General features: G+C 42.1%; 1 long non-coding RNA gene across 3 annotated transcripts; it reads left to right on the plus strand.

Moving 5' to 3' along the window:
- LOC134948665 (uncharacterized) lies at positions 1-26,280 on the plus strand. 3 transcript variants are annotated; one of them, XR_010183001.1, is made up of 13 exons: positions 1-150; positions 4,171-4,300; positions 8,321-8,450; positions 12,471-12,600; positions 16,621-16,750; positions 18,704-18,731; positions 20,240-20,269; positions 21,458-23,419; positions 24,393-24,764; positions 24,848-25,023; positions 25,304-25,431; positions 25,721-25,848; positions 26,127-26,280. It is a non-coding gene; the product is annotated as an uncharacterized LOC134948665 (long non-coding RNA). The 3 variants fall into 3 exon arrangements; XR_010183000.1 differs by lacking the exon at positions 20,240-20,269; XR_010183002.1 differs by lacking the exons at positions 1-150; positions 4,171-4,300; positions 8,321-8,450; ... (2 more) ...; positions 18,704-18,731; positions 20,240-20,269 and adding an exon at positions 19,080-19,543.

The following is a 26,280-nucleotide window of genomic DNA, read 5'->3' on the forward strand; positions in this document are numbered from 1 at the left end:
GTTTTTTCTGTGTTTGTAAGGTCTCCCGGCAACGGCTTACGGGAATCCGGTGCAGTCACGGCACCCGTCGCACTTGTGGTGACGTCATAGACCCCAGCCGCAGCCCCGGGACCACGAGTTCGTCTTGTGAGGGTTATTCACTCTATAAAGGTATGTGGTTATTTATGTACTGTATCCTGACGAAAGTTTTTTCAATAAAACTGAAACGTTGATGAAAGATAGGCTGCAATTGCCTTCATAATTACTACACTTATTAAGTCCTGTGAGTGCCGCCGTCTTTCCTCTGTATCTAACTCCACTTTTAGTGGTAAGGAGGGCACCAAGGCGAATATTGCATGACAGACTGAGTGCCGGCCACTGCAGCCTCTACATTTTGTTCTCGTAACCGGACCAGGTGTGACCGCTCCAGGACACGGGTACAAGGCAAGGCACCATCTACTATTAGCAACTTACAGTCAAGACTCCACAGCACAGACTGAATAGTCTAAAGGATCTTTTTGCACAAATTGGTTTCACACTCCTGGGTGATGACACAAGAGAATCCCAGCACGGAAGCAAGTGGTTTCAGAAATATTACTTTACCACATGGGGAGACCCTCAGCTTCTCCGATATAGAAGCGAACAATATATATTTCAAAGAAGACTTCCAGACATCGGGCGGAGATTTGCCAACCGAACAACTATACCATGAACTACTTCGGCTGAAGAAAAAGGAAGTTGATTACTTTATGCATGGAGTAACTCTTACAGATTATCACCGTTCAAAACAAATCCCTAGAGGATTCCGAGTGAAAAATATTCCCACGATTGGGAAATATAACCCTGAATTCTGTAGAAGGTGGGTAGCTGTACTTAACAAGTGCAGTTACGATTTAATTTTACTTGTGATTGAAGAATCCTCAAGGGAATTGAATTTAATTAAAACTAAAATTACCTCGTTTGAATCCACATACAAGGACAAACTGGTACAGGACACAGACACCGACTGGCTATCCAAATTGGGAGAACAAGTAGACACATATAAACGTAATTTGGTCAAATACAAAAGAGAAAAATTGACAAAGGTACAAAGAGATTACCAGGAATGTAATGTGTATGCTTGGGCACAAAATCCAGGTGGCAATTCAAAACCCCGGTTCAGACAAACCCGCAGACGCTTCAGACCATTGGATAACGATACATCAAGTGGAGAATACGCCTCTCAGAGCGAGATCGAAGAAAGCAGCTCTGCCACTACTGGCAGGCCCCCTTTAGGGGTACGCACACGCGCTCAGCGCGAAGGCAAAACCGGACCCGCATGAGGCGCGGCGGGCAGGGGCAGAGGAACCGCTCCAAAGAAGCCAAAAAGTCGCAAATAACATCTGTATTTAACCTATCCAGTCGCATACTTAGTACAGCAGAGATGTCAGTACTAAGCAAGGGTTTGTCATACGTTCCATCAGGACGTTTTAATGATCTACAATGGAAAATTGACTCATATAAGTTTGCAAGGTCACTACGTCTTAAAGAGTATTTTGAGAAATCACCACCAGATGTGCATCCCAAATGCAATGACATTCCAGCCTGTATAAAGATGAAATCAAGATTTGATCCCACCTCGACCAACCAGTCAATCAAATGCTTTACAAAAACATTGGATCGTTCTGTGGAAACACACATTAAAAAGAACATTGCTGTTCCCAGTAATCTAACTAAGGATGAACGACAAGCTTTACAGAACTTGAAAAAGGACTCCAATTTAATCATCCGCTCGGCGGACAAGGGGGGTGGCATTGTAGTACAAAATTTATCGGACTACAAAAGTGAAATTTATTCACAACTACAGGACTCGAATGTATATGAAACTTTGCAGGGAGATCCAACTCAAGAGTACAAGACTGAACTGGACACTATCATGAAACATGCTGTTTCTACAGGTATAATTTCTGACCAGCTCAGCCGTAATTTGATACAAGATTTTCCCATTGCCCCGATTTTGTACACTATACCCAAACTACACAAAAATCCAGAACACCCTCCCGGCCGCCCTATCATATCGGCCAGGGATTCAATTTACTACAAAATCTCACAATATCTGGATTACTATCTTCAGCCCCTCATACAATCACACAAAATGTTTTTAAAAGACACCACTACCCTTATCAATAAATTGATTTCGGTTTCACCGGTTCCAGAGCACAGCATACTATGTACGTTAGATGTAGTTTCATTGTACACTAACATTCCGCACGACCTGGGCATCCAAGCTGTTAGATCTTTTCTAACTGACAATGAGCTATACACAGGACCCGACTTGTCTTTCTTTCTGACCCTACTAGACCTTACCCTCAAACGCAATTATTTCCTCTTTGACAACAAATGGTACCGACAACGGCGGGGCTGCGCAATGGGTTCTTGCGTGGCTCCGTCGTTTGCAAATATCTATATGTTCAAAATAGAACAAGACCTCATTCTGTCTAATAGAGAAATTGCGGACAATCTACTTTGGATAATCCGATACATAGATGACCTTCTGCTAATTTGGACAGGTACCAAATTGCAGTTAGAATCACAGTTATTGCAAATCAATACCTTGGATCCCACTATCAAATTTACTTGGGATATAAGTGATACAGAAGTTCACTATTTGGATGTGAACATATCACTTGAACAAGGAGTTATACACACTGGCCTGTACAAGAAGCCCACAGACAGAAATACCTACCTTCATGCACACAGTCAACACCCACCAGCATGCATCAAAGGCTTACCATACTCACAATTCTTACGAGTGTGCAGAATTTCAGATGCACAGGATAAAGCGGCTGCAGACATAGATGCCATGATCACACAGTTCATGCAACGGGGGTATAATTTCACTTCTTTACAACAGGCGAAAAGGAAAGCTTTAGCTACACCCAGGGCACAATTGTTAGCGCCAGTCACTCCCAGTAAAGCATTACAAAATAAACAGGTATTTGTGCAGCAATACCACCCGTCAAACACTTTCATCTCTAGGAAAGCAAAGCAATTGTGGCCAACTATAGCTCTAGATCCAGACCTACAGTTTGCAAAAAACACTAGCATTTTACCTAGTTTCACTAGAAACAAAAACCTAAAGGATATTCTAGTTAAAAATGACATCTCTACCATCAGTAACACCCACCAGTCACACTTTTTGAGTCGCAAACCGGGTTGCTATAGATGCACAGGCTGCATAACTTGCAGCTACATGGAGACCGGCAAAGATTTCAGTCATCCCCATACAGGGGTTCGCATCCCAATTAAACACATTCTGACTTGCAGTACTAAATTTGTCGTCTATTACATCCGATGCCCATGCGGACTGCTCTATATAGGTAAAACTACCTGTATGTTCAAAGAAAGAATGGCCACGCATCGAATGGCCATAAGACAAGCTCTGGAAGGTGCAAACCAAGATCAGCCAGTAGCAAGACATTTTAAACTGTCTAAGCATAATCTATCCTCCCTTAAATATAAAATTATAGATCACATCCCTATCAACATCAGAGGGGGAGACAGAGCAAAACAGCTCTTACGTCTTGAAACCCACTGGATACATAGATTAAACACTGTATCACCAGCTGGGTTAAATGAATATATTTCCTGGAATTGTTATATGTAATTGGTACCAATTGTCTTTATTGCTCGTTAATTGCAGTCAATTTGACATTAGGTGTACTATCCGAATTGGGTATGCTACGGACACAGTCTCGACCCTGTGTCAGCCTCTCCAGATATATGTGTGATTGACATTTATTATATATCCTTGATTATGCCATGCAATAGTAATCCAATAACTTTATTATTCAGCACAGATACAGTCGTATAATGTTGCAGTTGTGTCACAGGTACTTATTGCATTAACAAGATATTGGCGCCACCTACGCTTTGGAGCGCCTTAAATTTGGCACACAACTGCATGTCACACATTGAGTTTGGCCGCAATTATACTTAACCGATTAGGTATATATCATTTGGTCAATATTGTTGTGGAGATGTATCTCCGTTTGGTCTGTACTAAGTATGTGTCATGATCTAAGTTGTCCGGCACAAATACTACACCTTGCTATAAATTCTCTTGTCTTTGTACTTTTATTTCATGTTTTCTATTTATTTATTTGGGTTTGTGGTTTATTTCACAATAAATGTTTTTTCTGTGTTTGTAAGGTCTCCCGGCAACGGCTTACGGGAATCCGGTGCAGTCACGGCACCCGTCGCACTTGTGGTGACGTCATAGACCCCAGCCGCAGCCCCGGGACCACGAGTTCGTCTTGTGAGGGTTATTCACTCTATAAAGGTATGTGGTTATTTATGTACTGTATCCTGACGAAAGTTTTTTCAATAAAACTGAAACGTTGATGAAAGATAGGCTGCAATTGCCTTCATAATTACTACACTTATTAAGTCCTGTGAGTGCCGCCGTCTTTCCTCTGTATCTAACTCCACTTTTAGTGGTAAGGAGGGCACCAAGGCGAATATTGCATGACAGACTGAGTGCCGGCCACTGCAGCCTCTACATTTTGTTCTCGTAACCGGACCAGGTGTGACCGCTCCAGGACACGGGTACAAGGCAAGGCACCATCTACTATTAGCAACTTACAGTCAAGACTCCACAGCACAGACTGAATAGTCTAAAGGATCTTTTTGCACAAATTGGTTTCACACTCCTGGGTGATGACACAAGAGAATCCCAGCACGGAAGCAAGTGGTTTCAGAAATATTACTTTACCACATGGGGAGACCCTCAGCTTCTCCGATATAGAAGCGAACAATATATATTTCAAAGAAGACTTCCAGACATCGGGCGGAGATTTGCCAACCGAACAACTATACCATGAACTACTTCGGCTGAAGAAAAAGGAAGTTGATTACTTTATGCATGGAGTAACTCTTACAGATTATCACCGTTCAAAACAAATCCCTAGAGGATTCCGAGTGAAAAATATTCCCACGATTGGGAAATATAACCCTGAATTCTGTAGAAGGTGGGTAGCTGTACTTAACAAGTGCAGTTACGATTTAATTTTACTTGTGATTGAAGAATCCTCAAGGGAATTGAATTTAATTAAAACTAAAATTACCTCGTTTGAATCCACATACAAGGACAAACTGGTACAGGACACAGACACCGACTGGCTATCCAAATTGGGAGAACAAGTAGACACATATAAACGTAATTTGGTCAAATACAAAAGAGAAAAATTGACAAAGGTACAAAGAGATTACCAGGAATGTAATGTGTATGCTTGGGCACAAAATCCAGGTGGCAATTCAAAACCCCGGTTCAGACAAACCCGCAGACGCTTCAGACCATTGGATAACGATACATCAAGTGGAGAATACGCCTCTCAGAGCGAGATCGAAGAAAGCAGCTCTGCCACTACTGGCAGGCCCCCTTTAGGGGTACGCACACACGCTCAGCGCGAAGGCAAAACCGGACCCGCACGAGGCGCGGCGGGCAGGGGCAGAGGAACCGCTCCAAAGAAGCCAAAAAGTCGCAAATAACATCTGTATTTAACCTATCCAGTCGCATACTTAGTACAGCAGAGATGTCAGTACTAAGCAAGGGTTTGTCATACGTTCCATCAGGACGTTTTAATGATCTACAATGGAAAATTGACTCATATAAGTTTGCAAGGTCACTACGTCTTAAAGAGTATTTTGAGAAATCACCACCAGATGTGCATCCCAAATGCAATGACATTCCAGCCTGTATAAAGATGAAATCAAGATTTGATCCCACCTCGACCAACCAGTCAATCAAATGCTTTACAAAAACATTGGATCGTTCTGTGGAAACACACATTAAAAAGAACATTGCTGTTCCCAGTAATCTAACTAAGGATGAACGACAAGCTTTACAGAACTTGAAAAAGGACTCCAATTTAATCATCCGCTCGGCGGACAAGGGGGGTGGCATTGTAGTACAAAATTTATCGGACTACAAAAGTGAAATTTATTCACAACTACAGGACTCGAATGTATATGAAACTTTGCAGGGAGATCCAACTCAAGAGTACAAGACTGAACTGGACACTATCATGAAACATGCTGTTTCTACAGGTATAATTTCTGACCAGCTCAGCCGTAATTTGATACAAGATTTTCCCATTGCCCCGATTTTGTACACTATACCCAAACTACACAAAAATCCAGAACACCCTCCCGGCCGCCCTATCATATCGGCCAGGGATTCAATTTACTACAAAATCTCACAATATCTGGATTACTATCTTCAGCCCCTCATACAATCACACAAAATGTTTTTAAAAGACACCACTACCCTTATCAATAAATTGATTTCGGTTTCACCGGTTCCAGAGCACAGCATACTATGTACGTTAGATGTAGTTTCATTGTACACTAACATTCCGCACGACCTGGGCATCCAAGCTGTTAGATCTTTTCTAACTGACAATGAGCTATACACAGGACCCGACTTGTCTTTCTTTCTGACCCTACTAGACCTTACCCTCAAACGCAATTATTTCCTCTTTGACAACAAATGGTACCGACAACGGCGGGGCTGCGCAATGGGTTCTTGCGTGGCTCCGTCGTTTGCAAATATCTATATGTTCAAAATAGAACAAGACCTCATTCTGTCTAATAGAGAAATTGCGGACAATCTACTTTGGATAATCCGATACATAGATGACCTTCTGCTAATTTGGACAGGTACCAAATTGCAGTTAGAATCACAGTTATTGCAAATCAATACCTTGGATCCCACTATCAAATTTACTTGGGATATAAGTGATACAGAAGTTCACTATTTGGATGTGAACATATCACTTGAACAAGGAGTTATACACACTGGCCTGTACAAGAAGCCCACAGACAGAAATACCTACCTTCATGCACACAGTCAACACCCACCAGCATGCATCAAAGGCTTACCATACTCACAATTCTTACGAGTGTGCAGAATTTCAGATGCACAGGATAAAGCGGCTGCAGACATAGATGCCATGATCACACAGTTCATGCAACGGGGGTATAATTTCACTTCTTTACAACAGGCGAAAAGGAAAGCTTTAGCTACACCCAGGGCACAATTGTTAGCGCCAGTCACTCCCAGTAAAGCATTACAAAATAAACAGGTATTTGTGCAGCAATACCACCCGTCAAACACTTTCATCTCTAGGAAAGCAAAGCAATTGTGGCCAACTATAGCTCTAGATCCAGACCTACAGTTTGCAAAAAACACTAGCATTTTACCTAGTTTCACTAGAAACAAAAACCTAAAGGATATTCTAGTTAAAAATGACATCTCTACCATCAGTAACACCCACCAGTCACACTTTTTGAGTCGCAAACCGGGTTGCTATAGATGCACAGGCTGCATAACTTGCAGCTACATGGAGACCGGCAAAGATTTCAGTCATCCCCATACAGGGGTTCGCATCCCAATTAAACACATTCTGACTTGCAGTACTAAATTTGTCGTCTATTACATCCGATGCCCATGCGGACTGCTCTATATAGGTAAAACTACCTGTATGTTCAAAGAAAGAATGGCCACGCATCGAATGGCCATAAGACAAGCTCTGGAAGGTGCAAACCAAGATCAGCCAGTAGCAAGACATTTTAAACTGTCTAAGCATAATCTATCCTCCCTTAAATATAAAATTATAGATCACATCCCTATCAACATCAGAGGGGGAGACAGAGCAAAACAGCTCTTACGTCTTGAAACCCACTGGATACATAGATTAAACACTGTATCACCAGCTGGGTTAAATGAATATATTTCCTGGAATTGTTATATGTAATTGGTACCAATTGTCTTTATTGCTCGTTAATTGCAGTCAATTTGACATTAGGTGTACTATCCGAATTGGGTATGCTACGGACACAGTCTCGACCCTGTGTCAGCCTCTCCAGATATATGTGTGATTGACATTTATTATATATCCTTGATTATGCCATGCAATAGTAATCCAATAACTTTATTATTCAGCACAGATACAGTCGTATAATGTTGCAGTTGTGTCACAGGTACTTATTGCATTAACAAGATATTGGCGCCACCTACGCTTTGGAGCGCCTTAAATTTGGCACACAACTGCATGTCACACATTGAGTTTGGCCGCAATTATACTTAACCGATTAGGTATATATCATTTGGTCAATATTGTTGTGGAGATGTATCTCCGTTTGGTCTGTACTAAGTATGTGTCATGATCTAAGTTGTCCGGCACAAATACTACACCTTGCTATAAATTCTCTTGTCTTTGTACTTTTATTTCATGTTTTCTATTTATTTATTTGGGTTTGTGGTTTATTTCACAATAAATGTTTTTTCTGTGTTTGTAAGGTCTCCCGGCAACGGCTTACGGGAATCCGGTGCAGTCACGGCACCCGTCGCACTTGTGGTGACGTCATAGACCCCAGCCGCAGCCCCGGGACCACGAGTTCGTCTTGTGAGGGTTATTCACTCTATAAAGGTATGTGGTTATTTATGTACTGTATCCTGACGAAAGTTTTTTCAATAAAACTGAAACGTTGATGAAAGATAGGCTGCAATTGCCTTCATAATTACTACACTTATTAAGTCCTGTGAGTGCCGCCGTCTTTCCTCTGTATCTAACTCCACTTTTAGTGGTAAGGAGGGCACCAAGGCGAATATTGCATGACAGACTGTGTGCCGGCCACTGCAGCCTCTACATTTTGTTCTCGTAACCGGACCAGGTGTGACCGCTCCAGGACACGGGTACAAGGCAAGGCACCATCTACTATTAGCAACTTACAGTCAAGACTCCACAGCACAGACTGAATAGTCTAAAGGATCTTTTTGCACAAATTGGTTTCACACTCCTGGGTGATGACACAAGAGAATCCCAGCACGGAAGCAAGTGGTTTCAGAAATATTACTTTACCACATGGGGAGACCCTCAGCTTCTCCGATATAGAAGCGAACAATATATATTTCAAAGAAGACTTCCAGACATCGGGCGGAGATTTGCCAACCGAACAACTATACCATGAACTACTTCGGCTGAAGAAAAAGGAAGTTGATTACTTTATGCATGGAGTAACTCTTACAGATTATCACCGTTCAAAACAAATCCCTAGAGGATTCCGAGTGAAAAATATTCCCACGATTGGGAAATATAACCCTGAATTCTGTAGAAGGTGGGTAGCTGTACTTAACAAGTGCAGTTACGATTTAATTTTACTTGTGATTGAAGAATCCTCAAGGGAATTGAATTTAATTAAAACTAAAATTACCTCGTTTGAATCCACATACAAGGACAAACTGGTACAGGACACAGACACCGACTGGCTATCCAAATTGGGAGAACAAGTAGACACATATAAACGTAATTTGGTCAAATACAAAAGAGAAAAATTGACAAAGGTACAAAGAGATTACCAGGAATGTAATGTGTATGCTTGGGCACAAAATCCAGGTGGCAATTCAAAACCCCGGTTCAGACAAACCCGCAGACGCTTCAGACCATTGGATAACGATACATCAAGTGGAGAATACGCCTCTCAGAGCGAGATCGAAGAAAGCAGCTCTGCCACTACTGGCAGGCCCCCTTTAGGGGTACGCACACACGCTCAGCGCGAAGGCAAAACCGGACCCGCACGAGGCGCGGCGGGCAGGGGCAGAGGAACCGCTCCAAAGAAGCCAAAAAGTCGCAAATAACATCTGTATTTAACCTATCCAGTCGCATACTTAGTACAGCAGAGATGTCAGTACTAAGCAAGGGTTTGTCATACGTTCCATCAGGACGTTTTAATGATCTACAATGGAAAATTGACTCATATAAGTTTGCAAGGTCACTACGTCTTAAAGAGTATTTTGAGAAATCACCACCAGATGTGCATCCCAAATGCAATGACATTCCAGCCTGTATAAAGATGAAATCAAGATTTGATCCCACCTCGACCAACCAGTCAATCAAATGCTTTACAAAAACATTGGATCGTTCTGTGGAAACACACATTAAAAAGAACATTGCTGTTCCCAGTAATCTAACTAAGGATGAACGACAAGCTTTACAGAACTTGAAAAAGGACTCCAATTTAATCATCCGCTCGGCGGACAAGGGGGGTGGCATTGTAGTACAAAATTTATCGGACTACAAAAGTGAAATTTATTCACAACTACAGGACTCGAATGTATATGAAACTTTGCAGGGAGATCCAACTCAAGAGTACAAGACTGAACTGGACACTATCATGAAACATGCTGTTTCTACAGGTATAATTTCTGACCAGCTCAGCCGTAATTTGATACAAGATTTTCCCATTGCCCCGATTTTGTACACTATACCCAAACTACACAAAAATCCAGAACACCCTCCCGGCCGCCCTATCATATCGGCCAGGGATTCAATTTACTACAAAATCTCACAATATCTGGATTACTATCTTCAGCCCCTCATACAATCACACAAAATGTTTTTAAAAGACACCACTACCCTTATCAATAAATTGATTTCGGTTTCACCGGTTCCAGAGCACAGCATACTATGTACGTTAGATGTAGTTTCATTGTACACTAACATTCCGCACGACCTGGGCATCCAAGCTGTTAGATCTTTTCTAACTGACAATGAGCTATACACAGGACCCGACTTGTCTTTCTTTCTGACCCTACTAGACCTTACCCTCAAACGCAATTATTTCCTCTTTGACAACAAATGGTACCGACAACGGCGGGGCTGCGCAATGGGTTCTTGCGTGGCTCCGTCGTTTGCAAATATCTATATGTTCAAAATAGAACAAGACCTCATTCTGTCTAATAGAGAAATTGCGGACAATCTACTTTGGATAATCCGATACATAGATGACCTTCTGCTAATTTGGACAGGTACCAAATTGCAGTTAGAATCACAGTTATTGCAAATCAATACCTTGGATCCCACTATCAAATTTACTTGGGATATAAGTGATACAGAAGTTCACTATTTGGATGTGAACATATCACTTGAACAAGGAGTTATACACACTGGCCTGTACAAGAAGCCCACAGACAGAAATACCTACCTTCATGCACACAGTCAACACCCACCAGCATGCATCAAAGGCTTACCATACTCACAATTCTTACGAGTGTGCAGAATTTCAGATGCACAGGATAAAGCGGCTGCAGACATAGATGCCATGATCACACAGTTCATGCAACGGGGGTATAATTTCACTTCTTTACAACAGGCGAAAAGGAAAGCTTTAGCTACACCCAGGGCACAATTGTTAGCGCCAGTCACTCCCAGTAAAGCATTACAAAATAAACAGGTATTTGTGCAGCAATACCACCCGTCAAACACTTTCATCTCTAGGAAAGCAAAGCAATTGTGGCCAACTATAGCTCTAGATCCAGACCTACAGTTTGCAAAAAACACTAGCATTTTACCTAGTTTCACTAGAAACAAAAACCTAAAGGATATTCTAGTTAAAAATGACATCTCTACCATCAGTAACACCCACCAGTCACACTTTTTGAGTCGCAAACCGGGTTGCTATAGATGCACAGGCTGCATAACTTGCAGCTACATGGAGACCGGCAAAGATTTCAGTCATCCCCATACAGGGGTTCGCATCCCAATTAAACACATTCTGACTTGCAGTACTAAATTTGTCGTCTATTACATCCGATGCCCATGCGGACTGCTCTATATAGGTAAAACTACCTGTATGTTCAAAGAAAGAATGGCCACGCATCGAATGGCCATAAGACAAGCTCTGGAAGGTGCAAACCAAGATCAGCCAGTAGCAAGACATTTTAAACTGTCTAAGCATAATCTATCCTCCCTTAAATATAAAATTATAGATCACATCCCTATCAACATCAGAGGGGGAGACAGAGCAAAACAGCTCTTACGTCTTGAAACCCACTGGATACATAGATTAAACACTGTATCACCAGCTGGGTTAAATGAATATATTTCCTGGAATTGTTATATGTAATTGGTACCAATTGTCTTTATTGCTCGTTAATTGCAGTCAATTTGACATTAGGTGTACTATCCGAATTGGGTATGCTACGGACACAGTCTCGACCCTGTGTCAGCCTCTCCAGATATATGTGTGATTGACATTTATTATATATCCTTGATTATGCCATGCAATAGTAATCCAATAACTTTATTATTCAGCACAGATACAGTCGTATAATGTTGCAGTTGTGTCACAGGTACTTATTGCATTAACAAGATATTGGCGCCACCTACGCTTTGGAGCGCCTTAAATTTGGCACACAACTGCATGTCACACATTGAGTTTGGCCGCAATTATACTTAACCGATTAGGTATATATCATTTGGTCAATATTGTTGTGGAGATGTATCTCCGTTTGGTCTGTACTAAGTATGTGTCATGATCTAAGTTGTCCGGCACAAATACTACACCTTGCTATAAATTCTCTTGTCTTTGTACTTTTATTTCATGTTTTCTATTTATTTATTTGGGTTTGTGGTTTATTTCACAATAAATGTTTTTTCTGTGTTTGTAAGGTCTCCCGGCAACGGCTTACGGGAATCCGGTGCAGTCACGGCACCCGTCGCACTTGTGGTGACGTCATAGACCCCAGCCGCAGCCCCGGGACCACGAGTTCGTCTTGTGAGGGTTATTCACTCTATAAAGGTATGTGGTTATTTATGTACTGTATCCTGACGAAAGTTTTTTCAATAAAACTGAAACGTTGATGAAAGATAGGCTGCAATTGCCTTCATAATTACTACACTTATTAAGTCCTGTGAGTGCCGCCGTCTTTCCTCTGTATCTAACTCCACTTTTAGTGGTAAGGAGGGCACCAAGGCGAATATTGCATGACAGACTGAGTGCCGGCCACTGCAGCCTCTACATTTTGTTCTCGTAACCGGACCAGGTGTGACCGCTCCAGGACACGGGTACAAGGCAAGGCACCATCTACTATTAGCAACTTACAGTCAAGACTCCACAGCACAGACTGAATAGTCTAAAGGATCTTTTTGCACAAATTGGTTTCACACTCCTGGGTGATGACACAAGAGAATCCCAGCACGGAAGCAAGTGGTTTCAGAAATATTACTTTACCACATGGGGAGACCCTCAGCTTCTCCGATATAGAAGCGAACAATATATATTTCAAAGAAGACTTCCAGACATCGGGCGGAGATTTGCCAACCGAACAACTATACCATGAACTACTTCGGCTGAAGAAAAAGGAAGTTGATTACTTTATGCATGGAGTAACTCTTACAGATTATCACCGTTCAAAACAAATCCCTAGAGGATTCCGAGTGAAAAATATTCCCACGATTGGGAAATATAACCCTGAATTCTGTAGAAGGTGGGTAGCTGTACTTAACAAGTGCAGTTACGATTTAATTTTACTTGTGATTGAAGAATCCTCAAGGGAATTGAATTTAATTAAAACTAAAATTACCTCGTTTGAATCCACATACAAGGACAAACTGGTACAGGACACAGACACCGACTGGCTATCCAAATTGGGAGAACAAGTAGACACATATAAACGTAATTTGGTCAAATACAAAAGAGAAAAATTGACAAAGGTACAAAGAGATTACCAGGAATGTAATGTGTATGCTTGGGCACAAAATCCAGGTGGCAATTCAAAACCCCGGTTCAGACAAACCCGCAGACGCTTCAGACCATTGGATAACGATACATCAAGTGGAGAATACGCCTCTCAGAGCGAGATCGAAGAAAGCAGCTCTGCCACTACTGGCAGGCCCCCTTTAGGGGTACGCACACGCGCTCAGCGCGAAGGCAAAACCGGACCCGCATGAGGCGCGGCGGGCAGGGGCAGAGGAACCGCTCCAAAGAAGCCAAAAAGTCGCAAATAACATCTGTATTTAACCTATCCAGTCGCATACTTAGTACAGCAGAGATGTCAGTACTAAGCAAGGGTTTGTCATACGTTCCATCAGGACGTTTTAATGATCTACAATGGAAAATTGACTCATATAAGTTTGCAAGGTCACTACGTCTTAAAGAGTATTTTGAGAAATCACCACCAGATGTGCATCCCAAATGCAATGACATTCCAGCCTGTATAAAGATGAAATCAAGATTTGATCCCACCTCGACCAACCAGTCAATCAAATGCTTTACAAAAACATTGGATCGTTCTGTGGAAACACACATTAAAAAGAACATTGCTGTTCCCAGTAATCTAACTAAGGATGAACGACAAGCTTTACAGAACTTGAAAAAGGACTCCAATTTAATCATCCGCTCGGCGGACAAGGGGGGTGGCATTGTAGTACAAAATTTATCGGACTACAAAAGTGAAATTTATTCACAACTACAGGACTCGAATGTATATGAAACTTTGCAGGGAGATCCAACTCAAGAGTACAAGACTGAACTGGACACTATCATGAAACATGCTGTTTCTACAGGTATAATTTCTGACCAGCTCAGCCGTAATTTGATACAAGATTTTCCCATTGCCCCGATTTTGTACACTATACCCAAACTACACAAAAATCCAGAACACCCTCCCGGCCGCCCTATCATATCGGCCAGGGATTCAATTTACTACAAAATCTCACAATATCTGGATTACTATCTTCAGCCCCTCATACAATCACACAAAATGTTTTTAAAAGACACCACTACCCTTATCAATAAATTGATTTCGGTTTCACCGGTTCCAGAGCACAGCATACTATGTACGTTAGATGTAGTTTCATTGTACACTAACATTCCGCACGACCTGGGCATCCAAGCTGTTAGATCTTTTCTAACTGACAATGAGCTATACACAGGACCCGACTTGTCTTTCTTTCTGACCCTACTAGACCTTACCCTCAAACGCAATTATTTCCTCTTTGACAACAAATGGTACCGACAACGGCGGGGCTGCGCAATGGGTTCTTGCGTGGCTCCGTCGTTTGCAAATATCTATATGTTCAAAATAGAACAAGACCTCATTCTGTCTAATAGAGAAATTGCGGACAATCTACTTTGGATAATCCGATACATAGATGACCTTCTGCTAATTTGGACAGGTACCAAATTGCAGTTAGAATCACAGTTATTGCAAATCAATACCTTGGATCCCACTATCAAATTTACTTGGGATATAAGTGATACAGAAGTTCACTATTTGGATGTGAACATATCACTTGAACAAGGAGTTATACACACTGGCCTGTACAAGAAGCCCACAGACAGAAATACCTACCTTCATGCACACAGTCAACACCCACCAGCATGCATCAAAGGCTTACCATACTCACAATTCTTACGAGTGTGCAGAATTTCAGATGCACAGGATAAAGCGGCTGCAGACATAGATGCCATGATCACACAGTTCATGCAACGGGGGTATAATTTCACTTCTTTACAACAGGCGAAAAGGAAAGCTTTAGCTACACCCAGGGCACAATTGTTAGCGCCAGTCACTCCCAGTAAAGCATTACAAAATAAACAGGTATTTGTGCAGCAATACCACCCGTCAAACACTTTCATCTCTAGGAAAGCAAAGCAATTGTGGCCAACTATAGCTCTAGATCCAGACCTACAGTTTGCAAAAAACACTAGCATTTTACCTAGTTTCACTAGAAACAAAAACCTAAAGGATATTCTAGTTAAAAATGACATCTCTACCATCAGTAACACCCACCAGTCACACTTTTTGAGTCGCAAACCGGGTTGCTATAGATGCACAGGCTGCATAACTTGCAGCTACATGGAGACCGGCAAAGATTTCAGTCATCCCCATACAGGGGTTCGCATCCCAATTAAACACATTCTGACTTGCAGTACTAAATTTGTCGTCTATTACATCCGATGCCCATGCGGACTGCTCTATATAGGTAAAACTACCTGTATGTTCAAAGAAAGAATGGCCACGCATCGAATGGCCATAAGACAAGCTCTGGAAGGTGCAAACCAAGATCAGCCAGTAGCAAGACATTTTAAACTGTCTAAGCATAATCTATCCTCCCTTAAATATAAAATTATAGATCACATCCCTATCAACATCAGAGGGGGAGACAGAGCAAAACAGCTCTTACGTCTTGAAACCCACTGGATACATAGATTAAACACTGTATCACCAGCTGGGTTAAATGAATATATTTCCTGGAATTGTTATATGTAATTGGTACCAATTGTCTTTATTGCTCGTTAATTGCAGTCAATTTGACATTAGGTGTACTATCCGAATTGGGTATGCTACGGACACAGTCTCGACCCTGTGTCAGCCTCTCCAGATATATGTGTGATTGACATTTATTATATATCCTTGATTATGCCATGCAATAGTAATCCAATAACTTTATTATTCAGCACAGATACAGTCGTATAATGTTGCAGTTGTGTCACAGGTACTTATTGCATTAACAAGATATTGGCGCCACCTACGCTTTGGAGCGCCTTAAATTTGGCACACAACTGCATGTCACACATTGAGTTTGGCCGCAATTATACTTAACCGATTAGGTATATATCATTTGGTCAATATTGTTGTGGAGATGTATCTCCGTTTGGTCTGTACTAAGTATGTGTCATGATCTAAGTTGTCCGGCACAAATACTACACCTTGCTATAAATTCTCTTGTCTTTGTACTTTTATTTCATGTTTTCTATTTATTTATTTGGGTTTGTGGTTTATTTCACAATAAATGTTTTTTCTGTGTTTGTAAGGTCTCCCGGCAACGGCTTACGGGAATCCGGTGCAGTCACGGCACCCGTCGCACTTGTGGTGACGTCATAGACCCCAGCCGCAGCCCCGGGACCACGAGTTCGTCTTGTGAGGGTTATTCACTCTATAAAGGTATGTGGTTATTTATGTACTGTATCCTGACGAAAGTTTTTTCAATAAAACTGAAACGTTGATGAAAGATAGGCTGCAATTGCCTTCATAATTACTACACTTATTAAGTCCTGTGAGTGCCGCCGTCTTTCCTCTGTATCTAACTCCACTTTTAGTGGTAAGGAGGGCACCAAGGCGAATATTGCATGACAGACTGAGTGCCGGCCACTGCAGCCTCTATATATATATATATATATATTGTCAAAGTCGAAAAATATCTTGATTCACATGCCTTGTACTAACCCCATGCACATGCCTGCTGTACGTGCACCCAGTCTGCGGTGCGTGCTCATATCCGCAAATTGCGTAAGATCGCGCCGGCGATCACGCGCGTTGTATGCGCATTTACGGTAGAGTTTGTGAGCATGTAGCGGGCGACTCGATCGCAACATATTTAACCCATATAGTGTGTTTTATAGTTAATATTCCCCTAGACATCGTCAGCAAGTATGTTACGTTTAAACGGTTCTTGGACAGAGAGATTCCTCTTTACATGCTAGGAAGGCTCAGATAAAGGTTGAAAGGTGGTGTTTAGTATCCAGCTGTAGGGTATTTTAAGAGTAATATTCCTATGATAGTTAGGAAAGATTCACATATTTCTGCGTATAGTTATGCGCAGAAGTAGAAAATAGATATAAAATTGCATTTAAAATATATTACAAATGGGCAGATGATCAGAATGGAATTCACACATGAATTTCCCACAGTTGAGATACAATGGCCTTATTTACACTAAGCTTTGAGATTCTATGAAGAGGGCTTACACCTTTGTTTATGAATAGGGCCAGGTTTCTCTCCAGAATAATAAGTGCTCAGTTGTCATTGTCTCAACTAAAGGAGGGGACAGTGGGGTAAACAAAGCCCAGAGCCAGTTTGTTTGGAAGATCCGAAACAATAGCTACCCACAACATTCCAGACAGACAGGAATTTGGAATACTAACAAGTCCTAGTCATCACCCACTTCTTGAACTAACCAATGGCCCCTGGTGCAGGACATGTCCCACCCCCTAACCAATGGAAAAAGAGCACACAGTGTCTATTGTAGTATGTCTTGAGCTAGTGAATAAATATAGCTTGCAACAGGCATTGACACACAAGACTCTGAAGGCTTTCTCCTTGATAGCTGAGGACTGAATTCAGGTTGCGCCGGCGAAACATTCTCATGTATGTATATTTCTCAGTAGCCATTTTGTTATTCTTTGTGTATGCCATTCATTCTCACTCTGTGTGCTTGTATTTGCGATCGCTTTGCTAATGTTTATATCTTATTTCTTGTTATTATGTTTAGATATTAATGTTAGGTCTGTAGTGTATAAGCTGTAATTGTTTTCCCCTTTTTCATACTAAAAGTATCTTCTATGAAGGTGTTGGAACCTTACCAGGTCATGTGTATTTCATCATTTACTACTAAGGGTTTCTGAGCGTCTCAATCGCTCATATTGCATACGCATTATTAAGGTTTTCCAGCGTCACATCGCTGCAGTGCTTTATGAGTAAGGTTTAGAGTTTAAGCATATCATCTCTGTGTTTAACATAACAAGGTCTAAAAGGTTATGAACTGTGTGTGCGCCTGCTGTGTGTATTCCATACGCCCAGCGCAGTGTGTGTACGTTACGTGCGTACCACGTGCAAAGTCTTTATATGCAAATAGCGTACAAAGTGCATAGCACGTGCACGTGGTTTAGCGGCCATAACGGCTTCATGGTGTTAATACATAGCTTATGTTCAAAGGTAAATATTTGACTTTATCAATTGGGGGACTCATCCGGGCCTCCTCATATCCGCAGCCAAGCGGAACCGGGTAGACTTTATCCGTCAGCAAAGGGCGGGAAGGTAGTATCCCCTGTTATCCGTTTGGTGGTTGGGGATACGGTAGTGACGATCAGATAAGCGTCTCCTCTGCTTGGTTTGTAGGGCTGCTGGTGGGATCCGGAACCGAAAGGTAAGAACATTAAGCTATTGTCTTTTAAATCTGTTTAATTTCTGTTTGGTGCCAACTGCGCACGCAAAACACGCAACACACGCAACACACGCACACACCTGTACTCTGCAAATCTGATCATATTGTTACAAAACAAGGTTCAAATGAGTCATATTGTGTTTTATTCAGATTGGATTGCTTATCTGTTTAAGTAGGTTTAAAAGTATATTTAAAAGTTGCTGCAAAAGCCTGATATAGTGTTGTTGTTGTTGTTGTTGTTGTTGTTGTTGTTGTTTTTAACTTAGGCCTAAAATAACTTCAGGGGCTTGCATGGTGATTTTTTTGTGACAAAGGAAGCCGCATGGTCTGTCCTCCATTTTGTGTAACCTTCATGGATGTGGAAGGGGGAGGAGCAGCGGCCATTTTGGGAAGGTCCAAAAAAATGTTTTTCTAAAATAGCTGATTTTCAGTCTACTCAGGAATAATAAGCCGGCCATGGTCAAAAAGAAATCACCATTTGAGTTACCAATGCATTTATTTAACCAATGTCATAATCAATTACAAATAGTTTCAGATGGGGCTTAATGAAAGATAATAGTAAAATGAATATTTAATTTAGGAATGACACACACAGATAAAAAAAAGTTTTGTTTTGTTTTTTGTTTTTTTCTCTCTCCTTACCTCTGTGATTCAGGTAAACTCTGTTTGTTGTAGGATAGCAATTGAAATGCAAATTAACCTGTATGGCTGCTTTTTTTCCTGGCAGTGAAAAAATCACCTTCACAGACAGTCAAAAGCACAGCATTCATATGCAAATTAGAAACACTTAATGGGTACATAGAGATAATATTATAATTATGTGTGTGTTTATATCAATGTATGTTCTACAAGATAGCTACCCAATATGAATCATACTATTGGAAGCATTGATTACTAGATTAATTTAGAATTGTATCTGTGTATTTTCGCATAGCTACTCTCTTGTTGCCATTAGAATTGATTGCTAGACACGTGCTGAGGAAATTTGGTGCTATTTAGTTGATATTATAAAGTAATACTTAAGGGAGTAATTGTAAAAACACGCATGCAGCACAGAAGATACTGTGTGGTGTTCGGTAAGCGATTATAGTTGAACATCATTTACATTTATAGAAGCGTGTTATTTGTGTTATTGTGAGCGTATCTGGCCTTTTGTATACGTGTCTCGGGCAACGTGTGAGATTACATACGCAAACGCAAAGGCCTACACATGTGGCGTATAATACGCAGCGTGCGTACGGATACGCCCACTAAATTCAAATCACATGATAGCATTGTTTTAGTGTGGGCGGTATAGTAGCCACGTGATAATAGCACAAGTTTGTTCAGTTTCCAAAAAGTTTAGTTTAAAAAGAACCTTTTTCTATTGCAAAACTCGATGATTGAACTGTTTGCCTGAATGAAAGTAATTTCTGTACAGAAAAATCAGTGTGCATATGAGTGAACAGGAGTGAGTGTGCAAATAAAGGTATTCTTTTTTGTGAACCCAGAAATCGAGATACCTTCGGAGACCACACCAGGTGAGTGGAGACTTGGTGGCGTGGGATTGGCTTGCTCACGTTAACATTGTATAAGGTAAAGGAGCAATTAGTATCAGCAGACAAGAGGACTGCGAAGTCAGAAAACCGCAAACTCTCGCAACGCTCTGAAAACCGTGACCAAAAAGAAAGGTCAGAGGTAGAAAGCGCAGCCCCGGGGGTTGGCGTAGTACCCATATAGGCCCGTTAGTATAATGCTCCAGCTGAAGGTTTCGCAGCCTGAACAACCGATTTCATTGGTCGTTCAGCGGATAAGTAATAGTTACTTATATGCAGTGCGACTGTACCGCATATAATTGTGTGCATTAGTTAGTTGCCTTGATACCCATTACGCAATTTGCGTACGCTTTGCGGGATCAAAAACCCTATTTGTACACTTTAACGTGATTTGTGTAGGTTTTAGTTATTTTAAGTGAGTTTCGCTGTTCACTCAGGAAATCTCCAACAACTGATATTTACTGGGAGGGGTAGCATACTCCCACACGCTCTCAGTAAATAGAGGTTCCAAAAAGATCCCGAGATTGGGTACGACCAGTGGTGGGCACACTGCTGGAATTCGTATCAGCCAATAGGGGCGAGAGTGGGTGAAGGCACTCGTTGGACTTTCACCGTCGCCTTACCTCTGGGGAACTTGTTTTTTTGTAAGGGTTCGCTGAGAAAGCAATACCTGCAAATAATGGGGACCAGTTGCTCAAGTAAGGGACTATCAACAAGGGTTCACGTTGGTACTGGTTGGCCCAAAGGGACAGCACGGTATATAATGTATGAGAAATATGGATCACACACACAGGTCTTATGCAAAGAATGGGAACGAATGACTGAGGATGATGGTGAACAGTACCCCAGGGTCGGCAGTTTGAATCCTGAGGTATTGCAAAATCTAAGAAAAAGGATATGTCTAATAAAATCTGCAAAACAGAGGATTAGGCATTATGATTGTTTACAGTTATGGCAACAGGAAGGTGAGATACAAAGGGAATTAGCTGGCACAGCTGATTCCCACCTTAGCAGGAAACACATGGCAACTTGAGAAACAATGGCTACAGAGAATGGCATACTGGGATATGATGATGATAATAATGCACTTAGTAACTGTATTAATAATGATAGTAGTAAATGTAATAATGATAGAAGGAAAACTGATAAATGTACAAATTCTAACCCATGCAGGTTGCACCCCATGTTAAACTTCCCTCAGGATTACAAGCAAGAAACTGAGCCCAGCATGATGTCGGCACCTTTTCCAGCAGCCATCATACGAGACACCCAGGTGGGCACGGCCCAATCGGTAAAGACAGTAGTAAAGCCCCCTAATGGAGGGTCAGGTGAGGTCGTGTCCACAGGTAAGTACGGTATTGTATATTATGCACATACAATTGCACCTCACATTGTAGAGTCAACACAAGATGATGTAGTTGAACTCAATTCTGTCAGGGTGATTGTAGTCCCAAATGGACAGACTGACACTCTGGGAGTCACTCACGTCAGGGGCATTGCCCCTGGTCCCAGACAGAATTAAGTACAATTATGTCTGAATTTCCTGATCCCAGGAAAGATCTAGCCGCATGCCAAAGGTTCATTAAAAAATTAGGTAACTCCGCATAACCCAATAACAAACATTGGCGGACATTGCTGAGGGTATATCTACCCTCCAATATTGACCCTGCGAAATTTATTACTGATTGTAAATTAGACGCAGACGTACCTCTCACTGAGGAATACACTCAGGAGAATGTACGACAAATCAATCTGCAATTAGGAGTATATTTCCCAACTGTTGTCAAGTGGAACAAAATTTTCTCCATTAGCCAAAAAGAAGGTGAAATGGCAGCGGAATATTTCCATCGAGCACTGCAGGAAATATCTACATACACTGGGATCACGGACATTGAGGATAAAGTACATTATAGGGAGGTAGCTGTGTCCGTATTAATGGATGGCTTAAAAGACACACTAAGAATCAGGGTACAAACCTCTCTACCTAACTGGAGAGGTATCTCGGTGGCTGCATTAAGAGAGTCCGCTATCGAGCATGACCGTAATATCCAAAGAACCAGGGAAGCACGGGGAGAGCGGTTGATGGTGATGAACATCCAAGCACTAGAAGAGGCATCAAATCGACCAAAACCCCAGGCCACTGGCACATGGAGGAAGCCAAGGGTTTGTTATCTTTGTAAAAGGGAAGGGCATTATGCCAGCAACTGTAACAGCACACATAAAGTCAGACCCCCTAGACAAGAACACGAGCAAAGTTATGACGCACGTAATTGTAATCAGGGATCATATAGGAAGAATTTTGGGAAGCACCTGTAATTTGCAGCCAGTGAAGTTGATCATTAGCCTTGATAGTAAGCCTGAGGTTACAGTCAATGTAATTGGGAGGTCAATTCCTTGTAGACACAGGGACGGCCGGGTAAACTTTGTAATTTATCTTTAAATGTTTCCTTCTCATCGCTAACGTTCACCAGCAGAACACAAACGTCACATGACTACTTGGTCTTTTCAGAGGTCTACCCAACCCCAGTATATCTTACCAGCATCGTTGTGTTTGGCCAGGCACAAAGGGTGGAGAGTGGAAATACTGGTGGGGGAGAAAGTGCAGAGATACCTATGGACATATTGGTGTAAAAAGCCTAATGGTGAACGGAAATCCGACAATGTTTTTTTTTCCTAATTGTTCTCTCTCTTTTTGTTCTTTCATGTTTTATGGATGGTATGTCACACAAAAGTTAGATAAATGGTAATGCAAGATTTATGCTCCTTACAGAAAGATCACTGATTTGGAAAGAATATTGTATCACCGGAGTGTTCGTTGTGGGAAGACTGAGAGACAGCACCTTTGAGATGACAACTGAGCAAGAAGAACAAAAAGACTAGAGGACAAATTATCGTAACAAGTTTTTTTCCCCTTCAATTAATTTCTGTACCCCCATTACAACTTTCTCTTTCTCCTCTTGTAAGATGGACTCGCACCAAGAGACTGCAGTCCGTGTTTTCCTGTTGACCCTGTTGTTGACCAGAGCAGTCTGTTTCGGTGAGAGTACCAGTGAGGTCGAGAAAGGATCTGGAAAGGGTTCTGATGATCAGGATGGAGTAGTAGAATTCCAAGAGCAACACAATCACCGAGTAAAGGCGAGTATCAGAAAACGATCTGGTAGCCATGACACTAAGAGACATTGTGAAGGATTGTTAGCTGAAGAGAATTGTATCTGTAGGAATTGTGAAAACATAGTTGAGGATGGGTGCATCCAGAGATGTCAGTCCAGCCTTAATATCAACATGGACCGTCATCCGTTGAGTGACTATCACTCATTAGTGGGTAAGGTTTTAAACCAAACAGAATGCTGGGTGTGCTCACAAGTACCTCAAGGTCATAGAAAGTCAGGACTAGTGCCATACTCTTTATCGATAGATGAGGTACTTGAGTTAAGGGGTGGGAGACCGGTGGACAAGAAATTTAATATTTCTAGGCCTCCTGGTTTGAAGCTCCACCAATACCATGTAGATAGGTCCCTAATATGTTTTAACATTTCCAATCCCCGAAAGCCGGGAAATTGGGAAGTGACATGGAACAACTGAACCATGACATTCTACGTTACATTTTTTGGCGTCAGGCACATTCCAGCCTACACTGTCTCAAACATGCGGTTTTTCACAGTCGACACTGTCGCGCTGTATAACCCAGGTCTTTAGGGCTTTCCGCAAATTGACGATCCAGTACATCACATTTCCAGAGACGGACAGCGAATGTCGTGAGATCAAATTAGGCTTTTTTACCAAATACAAATTTCCCAATGTTCTGGGCGCGATTGACTGTACCCACGTGCAGATCAGACCGCGATGGAATTCGGAAGAATGTTTTCGGAACCGAAAACATTTCCATTCCATGAATGTACAGGCGGTCTGTGATGTCAACATGAAATTTTTGAATATTTTTGTGGGATTTCCTGGATCGTCTCACGACTACTTCATCCTAAGTCAGTCATCGCTGTTTGAGAAGTTCGAAACAGGAAAGATGCCGGGTGGCTGGCTGTTAGGTATTTATTTTAATTGTTTTTTTTTTTTTTTTTTATATTACCCACCATTTTTTTTTCTTTTCTTATAGGCGATGCGGGTTATCCCAACAAATCGTGGCTCTTGACCCCATTGTCAAATCCTGTTGGTAGAGCAGAAAAACGTTACCAAGAGACACACAAAGCATCGAGGCAAATAATTGAACGTGCCTTCGGGGTACTTAAAAGCCGGTTTAGATGTTTAGACACTTCCGGCGGTGCTCTTTTGTATTCACTGGGAAAGGTTTGCGGCATGGTAAATGCATGTTGTATTTTACACAACATATGTGTCGCAAACTGTTTGCCGGTGACTCTTCGTCACAGTGCTTTCTGACGCGGGAACCGTTCTTCTGCTCTACCGGTGGGTATGGACGAAGGAGATGATTCCCGACGGACATTGGTACAAAACTTTTTTTCCGTTGCCTGTGAGTATACTTGTAACATTTGTATTATCGTGTAAACTGAGATTGTAATATTCTAAAAAAACATCTTTATTTATGTATTTCAGAGTTTTACGTCCTGTTGACGCACCTTCCCAGGCCTGTTTTCAAAGTTTTGTCCTGTTGACGACCTGTTACCCCCTGTTTTCTCCTGTTGTTGGGTTGCCGCAAATATTGGACCCATTTATCTAACTCCACCATGGGCGACCTGACCCTCCGCCATGTAGCAGACAACCCCCCTCAGGTGAGATGTACTGCCCAAAAGTCCATCCTGTCCAAGTCACCCCTGCATGTCCAAAGTGCAGCCCTCCGGCATTTGCAAAACTGCACATCCAATCATGCCCTGAAACACCAATGCTTACGCTGTGTCAGGGAATGTATGGATGTGTAGTTACACAAGTGCCGGGGGGTTGCATTTGGGCCCACTGTAACCTGCTTGTGTCGTGTTGCTTGTACCTCATCTTTTCCATACCAGGGTGACACTATTACCAATAGCTGGAACCTCATAATATTCTCTTCCACAGGTCTTGCGGAGTATCCTTCCCAAGTTGCGTGGATGTGAAGAGACACGACATTTCTCCTGATGTACCATAGGCGAGCTACTTGTGATGTGGACCTGAATCTCCGCCATGTAGCTGACAACCCCACTCAGGTGAGATGTATTGCCCAAAACTCCCTCCTGTCCAAGTCACCCCTGCATGTCCAAAGTGCAGCCCTCCGGCGTTTGCAAAACTGCACATCCAATCATGCCCTGACACACCAATGCTTACGCTGTGTCAGGGCATGCTTGGATGTATAATTTCTCAAGTGCCGGAGGGTTGAATTTGAGACAAAGGCTGCTGTAACCTGATTGTGTCAAAGTGTTGCTTGTACCTTGTCTTTTCCATGCCAGGGTGACACTATTACCAGTAGCTGGAACCTCATACTATTCTCTTCCACAGGTCTTGCGGAGTATCCTTCCCAAGTGGTGTGGATGTGAAGGGACACAACATTTCTCCTGATGTACCATGGGCGACCTACTTGTGATGTGGACCTGAACCTCCGCCATGTAGCTGACAACCCCCCTCAGGTGAGATGTATTGCCCAAAACTCCCTCCTGTCCATGTCACCCCTGCATGTCCAAAGTGCAGCCCTCCGGCATTTGCAAAACTACATCCAATCATGCCCTGACACACCAATGCTTACGCTGTGTCAGGGAATGTTTGGATGTGTAGTTACGCAAGTGCCGGGGGGTTGCATTTGGGCCCACTGTAACCTGCTTGTGTCGTGTTGCTTGTACCTCGTCTTTTCCATACCAAGGTGACACTATTACCAATAGCTGGAACCTCATACTATTCTCTTCCACAGGTCTTGCGGAGTATCCTTCCCAAGTTGCGTGGATGTGAAGGGACACCACAGTTCCCCTGATGTACCATGGGTGACCTAACAATTCCACTGCATCTCATATTTAACATTGTATTTGCTAATAATTTAAATAAAAACCACAGAAAACTTCTCAATG

Source organism: Pseudophryne corroboree, chromosome 8 (assembly GCF_028390025.1).
Source record: "Pseudophryne corroboree isolate aPseCor3 chromosome 8, aPseCor3.hap2, whole genome shotgun sequence".
NCBI lineage: Eukaryota > Metazoa > Chordata > Amphibia > Anura > Myobatrachidae > Pseudophryne > Pseudophryne corroboree.